The 5,915-nt window shown below is 46.8% G+C and overlaps 1 protein-coding gene across 1 annotated transcript in view; it reads left to right on the top strand.

The window, feature by feature from the left end:
* Positions 1-6: 6 nt before the first annotated feature.
* Positions 7-5,915, top strand: part of LOC109289345 (protein Hook homolog 2-like) — a 168,923-nt gene continuing 163,014 nt past the window's right edge. Inside the window, exon 1 of the mRNA XM_019505340.1 lies at positions 7-50. The gene's annotated coding sequence lies outside the window, so the exon portion shown is untranslated. The remainder of the gene's footprint in view (positions 51-5,915) is intronic.

Below are 5,915 nucleotides of genomic sequence, written 5' to 3'. Positions count from 1 at the left end.
GCCTGCGGCGGCTGGACCGCGCGGGGGGCGCCCGGCACGACGTGCTCGCGGTGAGTCGGGGCGGCCCGCATGCTGGGCCGCACCCTACCGGCGCCCACGGGAACGTCCGGCCGTGACATTTCACGGGGAGGGACCCATGGTTATTTCTGCACGTGTCACGAGCTCGGTAGGAGCGATCGCTGCGGAGCCCCCTGCGCGTGTGCCGGCAGAACAGAAGCGCTCTCGGCCCGCAGCGCCTTCGCTTGCCAGCTGGGGCCGGGGCCGCGCTTTGTCGCGTGGCGAGGCCCGGCGCTGGTCCACACCCTTGGTGAAGACGGCTGGGGCGGGGGGCTACCGCCTCCGGTGACGCCTGTACCGTCCCTCGGCCGGGGCGTCTGGGGTGCTGGGCCGACTACACCTTGGAGCCCTGGTTCGGACCCTGAACGAAATGGGGTTAAAGTTCAGTATGGCTACAGGTCACGGAGACAGGTTGTGACTTGATCTTTTGAGGTCCCTTCCGGCCTTACGATCGAGTCCGTTCCTGCCTGGTGCGGGGGCCTGGGCCCGATGATCTTCCAAGGTCCCTCCCAGGCTGCGACCTGCTGTGTTTGGTGTCGGATCAGCCGTTACCTCCATCTGACCGAGCCCTCCCTGCCACGGGGCTGTGCCTCAGAGCCGTATGGGTGCTTGCTTCCCAGTCCCCTACGGCCTAGGGTGTTTCCATGCGCAAAGCATGGTGCTGCCTCTGACCTGCAGAGCCCAGGAGGTTTGGGACCTTGCTGTTGACCTCAGCTCCTCGAGCCCAAGCCCTCCCAACTGAAGCCAGGGCACAGCCCGCACCTGTCTTCTGAAGGGGCCCATGTTTTGGGACATGCTCTCCTCTTGGGAGGCATCCAGAGTAAGGGCTCATTAGTTTTCCCGTGTGCTGCCAAGCCACAACTCTCCCTTTTCAGCGTGGTTAGTGTTGGGCTGGTTGCACTCATGAGCAGTCCTTTTATTTGCTAGGTGCTCATAGCTGTATTTCTGTATCCTTAAATGTCTGGTGTTGATTTGTAATGCAGGTCAGAGACAAAGAGGAGGACTGAACATGCCAAATAAAATTAGACTGCGTATTCCCTGAACCCTCTCAAATTCCCTTTCCAATAGACAATTAGATAATTGTTCTGCAGACTTTTCCCATGAAACAGTGTGACTGGCTTTCCAAGATGTGCCTCAGGATTTAACTCTTCAAATGAAGTTTTCTCTTCCAGCTGGGATTTATGTGGGGCCAAATTTGGGCCTGCATCAAATAGCTACAGCTGTTGTAGGCACCTGAATAGGACATAGGTACAGGCGAGACTGAATCTGGATCTTCAGATCTTTATTTATTTAAGAAGGAAGCTCAGTAGTTGCTGTTATGCACCAGCCAAAGGGCTAACTGCGTAGGCCAGGCTCACAACTTCACAGATGGATTGGGCTTGCTAGCTGTAGCCCCGTAAACTACTGCACAGAGTAAACGTTGGCTGGCACTGACTTGACTTCTGCTATTTTGACAGTTGTACTTTGGGCATACAGCAGTGTCAGGTGGGCTATAAGATGTTCTATATCTACAGTACAGTTTGTAAAAGTAATAAATTCTTAGTAATACACGACTTCCCTGCAAGACTTTGCTGTTAAATCTTCACTGAGATAGAGAGACCTTGCCATTTCTCGTGTAGATTAGCAGGGTTATATTGTGCTAATTCTAAAGGGCAGCGATACAAGAAAGACAAGCTACTAAATTATACTACTGAAGTGTATTCCTTATTTGAACTGTTCCATTGTGCAAAGACTCAGATTCTCAAACAGCAAAACTCAGTACAAAAAGCTCCATCAGGAGACTGTTAAGGCAGCTTGGTTAAGCACTCAGGAATTGGAAAAAGGCAAAATTAAGCCTGTACGTAAACCCTGCTTCCTGCTGCATGTGAATAGATATGAGGCGGTTTTAAATCCATGTTTACATAATATTTCTAGACGCATTTTTTAAAAAGGGTAAGTGGAATTCCCAATCTAGGCAATGGAGGCTCATATCTGTTATCAGCTCCTTTCTTCCACACCATGTTGAGGAATCCCCTTCTCAGTGCAGAGGGAAAAGGTGTTTTTTCTCCCTCAGAACAACTGCAGAGGGATGAAGGGACCCTGCTCCTTCTTATTCCTCCGTCTGTTGACAATGGGAGGCACCATCCCACATTGCCTTTTCACAAGAAGCACTCAAGCCTGTTCCAGTTCTTGAAGTCAGCGGCCTGCCTCAGACAAGCCTGCTCTGCACATTGGTGTTGTTGCTTGTCTGCAAAGCACTGCCTGCTGGGTCAGCCCAAGCACTGTGTGGGCCATGCAACCCAGCTGGCTCTGACTAAATGCCAGTGCAGATTCCTGATGTCTGGCAAAATTGTCTGAGCATTTCTGCCCAAATTCCCCAATTTAATTTAATAGGAGCTAATCACTCTGAGTACTTGGAAGTTACCTTATGCATCTTGGGTGCTGCTCCAACAATTAATGAAGTGTTGGGTTTCATGGGAATTTCCAGCAACTCATTTCCATAGTTGTTCTGTGTTGCTGCGCAGTTGCTTTCTCAGCCTGTCCCTGTCAGCTGAAGTACTGTGCCAGTCAGAGTCCTAAGAAGCTTGAGGCAAAGCCTGGGTTTACGTGGTACGACTTACAACTGTAATTTTGAGTCAGATGCACCCACCTGCTATTAACTTTGCCAGGGGATCCTGATGGTTGTGCTTGTCAGCATGGTCCTCGCACCAAAAGGCACCAAGTTGTTTTTGTGGTAGAAACACAACGTACACATGTCCTGGAGTTGTCGCTGGATCCTCAGTGAGTTTCAAACTTGTCTCCCATTCCAAAAATGCCAAGATGAGAGAAGCTAAACAGCTGTGGCACTGAAAGAGCAGGGAAATGTCAATCTTTCAGGGACCCAAGTCACTACAGGACCTTAACCAAACCTTTGAGAAGACTCAGAGAAATTCTGCTTACAACACTGAACTGCAGTTGTCTTGTTTTTGCTCCTGCAAGGACCGGGCGGTACCCGACCTGTAGTGGATATGGATAATGTTCTTAGATTTTACGTAGGACTGAGAAGGCCTATGGAGTCCAGTCTCCTGCATTAGCAGGTGGCCACTTATCCAAAAGGATCCACAAGTTTATCAGCTCTGACTTTCTCATACACAGCAACTGCAAAAACAAACAGAAACCCACCAGAACAAACTGGGTGAATGTTGCAGTTTGTGTGGATGTTTTTTCAATGTAATGATGTAAACATTAACACCTAATACCATTCAGTAAGCATTAGAGTTGGCATTCAGATGAGGTAGGTAATATTGCCATAAGGTTTTCCAAAACTCTGATCTTTTAGACCAAAGCTTTTCAGATCTGTGTCAAAAGGTTTGGGAGTCCGTCTCCCCCCGCCGTCAAACTCAGAAATACCCAAGCCAAAATAAAGCAAATCAAACATTCATCTTCAGGATTTTTATAAATAAAATAAAATTGGAGGAAAATATACTTAAAATTGAATGCTTTTTTTTATAGCAGCTCCAGGAGACTGAAATGCTTGAATTTTAAGAGGAGATGGCCCAAAGGGAAAGGAGGTACCTTTCTGTAAAAATGGCTTTTGATTTGGCCATTTAGTAATAAGATTTGAGTTACTTTTGCATGTACCCTGTAGTCTTTATTTTCCAATGAAGGCGCTCTCAAAGAGCTACCTTCTGACACTCAAAAGGAAATTAGGCAGTGTATGCATGTGTAGTTAAAATGTGACACCACATTTTGGGCCTTGGTCCGTTGGTTGTGGGGAATGTAGGAGCAATAAGCAGTGAGGTGCTCAGTAGAAATCTGGGGTCAGGGGGTACGCCCAGAGGAAAGATCGATAGAGATGGGCTACAGAAGAATACTGTCAAATTCTCACTGAGTTTTACCTTATTATTAGCAAGGAGATGGGAATACTCTCATGATCTCATCCTGGTCAGGTCATTGCCTAGGGTCTTTCAGCAAGAAGGAAGCACCCTCTTTCCTCAGAGTGCTCCCAGGGGGAAAGCCCAAATGAGGGAGCAGCCAGCCCAGCAGTTGTCCTGCCAAACACCCAGTCCAAACCATTCTCGGGTGCTTAGAGGCTTTTGTGGGTAACTTACTGGGCTGGGACAGGGGTGATGAGTGTGTTAATTTACTAGCTCTGCCTATGGCTTTCTGCATTACATTGGCCAAATCACATCATTTCCTTTCCTGTCCTAGACAGGTGTTATTTGTTATTAGTCTTGCTTGGGAAAGAAAGCATTAGCTGACTGGGCAGAAGGCTTAAAAGGAGGCTCCAGTTCCAGTCTGAAAAGTCTGCTGAGGGAAAATGTGTGCTGAGTGAGAGTGAGCTGGTGATGGGAATGGATTGGCAAAAGTTTCTGGGCCAAGGATACCAGGGCTAGGAAAAAGACACAGCCTCTAGAATGGTGGTCCTCAGCCTTTTTAGACTCCAGGCACTGCTCTGAAAATGCCAGCTCTTAGATTTTACATGTTTTTGACTGTGGAAAAATGATAGATTGATTCTCTTGTTGCAAAGAACTCAAACCACCATAGGTCTGAGTGCTTTGAACACTGGATTCCTATTTGAAATCTCTGGGTTTATCTTGTGAATCATGTTTGCGTGCCTAACAGTGCTATACCCGCATTGCATGGCAGCCTGCGGCACCCTTGAAAGGAGCTCAGGGTGCCACAGCATCCTAGTTAAGAATCACTGGTGTAGAAGAACAGGTTTGAGCTTCTCACCTGAGGAGGAAAATCTTTCTCACAGACCTACATGCCCGCAGTTATCCGGTTCATGCTTTCCCTCTTCTTAAATATAGGTACTGCGTTTGCTGCTCTCTAACCTTATGCTGTCACCCAAATTCAGTAAAAATGCTTGCTGCCTTTATTGTTCCATGTGATGATTCTTTCAGAATTAAAGAATGGAGACTATCTGGTCCTCCCCTCTTCAGCAAGTTAAATGCTTCTGTTTCCATGTGTTTGTCTTGCTTAAACATCCTACCTTTGCCACCATGTTCATCATCATCGCAGTCTTTACTGAAGACTGAGATGACATGCATTTAATGTTTAGGCCACACCTAGGTCGACTTGCTTGCTGGGTTGACAATACATTGAACTTACATTATCACCAACACTCTGTGTGTGTGCAGTGGGAGATACTGGTTTTGGATCCATTTTGTGGCTCCAGACGTTGGTCCAAAGCCTTATTTTGACCACAGCAAGCCCTCTAATTTTATTGGGGAAAAAGCAATTTCATTGAAATTGGTCAACATTTGATTAAAGAAGGAAGATAACTGTCTCCTCAAGTGTCTGGAGTCCAAGGTGTTGTTTTCAAATGCAGAGCCATCAGGTGACCCCTTATTCAGAGCTGAAGGTTTGCAGACTCCTCACATGGATGGCACAAATTCTGCCTCCACCAACAGACACATCTACAGGCCAGTACATCTGGAATGTACAGGCTAGTTCTGAATGCAATTCATCTTAAAGTGTAAGTGATGAAAATAAGGATGACAAATATAAAATAGTAACAATGTTCAGAATTAATTGGATTTGTGTCACTGAAGCTACTGGTAACAGATGTATACCGTGGTCAGTTAGACATGTGAAGTTTTAAATGCTTAGCTGCTAGACATGCTCCCAGCTGGTTTTGTCCTCTGAGTCTGAAACTTTAAAGCGGGGGGCAGGGGACAAGCCCTCTTTCTAACACCCCGGGGTAGATTGTGCTCTGCTGAACCCACAGTTCTGCAGTTTTAGAAACACACATGGGTTGTGGTTCACAAAATCCAGCATATGTAATTTCCAGGGCACCAAGGGTTAGTCTCATGAACTGCATGTTACTTTGCCAAAAGGTGCTCTCGTGTGTTGTAAGAATCTTTACTCTGCTTTTTTTTTTTTTTTTTTTTTTT

Source organism: Gavialis gangeticus, unplaced genomic scaffold, assembly GCF_001723915.1.
Source record: "Gavialis gangeticus isolate Ggan-Ray unplaced genomic scaffold, GavGan_comp1, whole genome shotgun sequence".
In the NCBI taxonomy this organism is placed as follows: domain Eukaryota; kingdom Metazoa; phylum Chordata; order Crocodylia; family Gavialidae; genus Gavialis; species Gavialis gangeticus.
The sequence above is the reverse complement of the archived record's forward strand: the minus strand, read 5'-3'. Positions and strand labels throughout refer to the sequence as shown.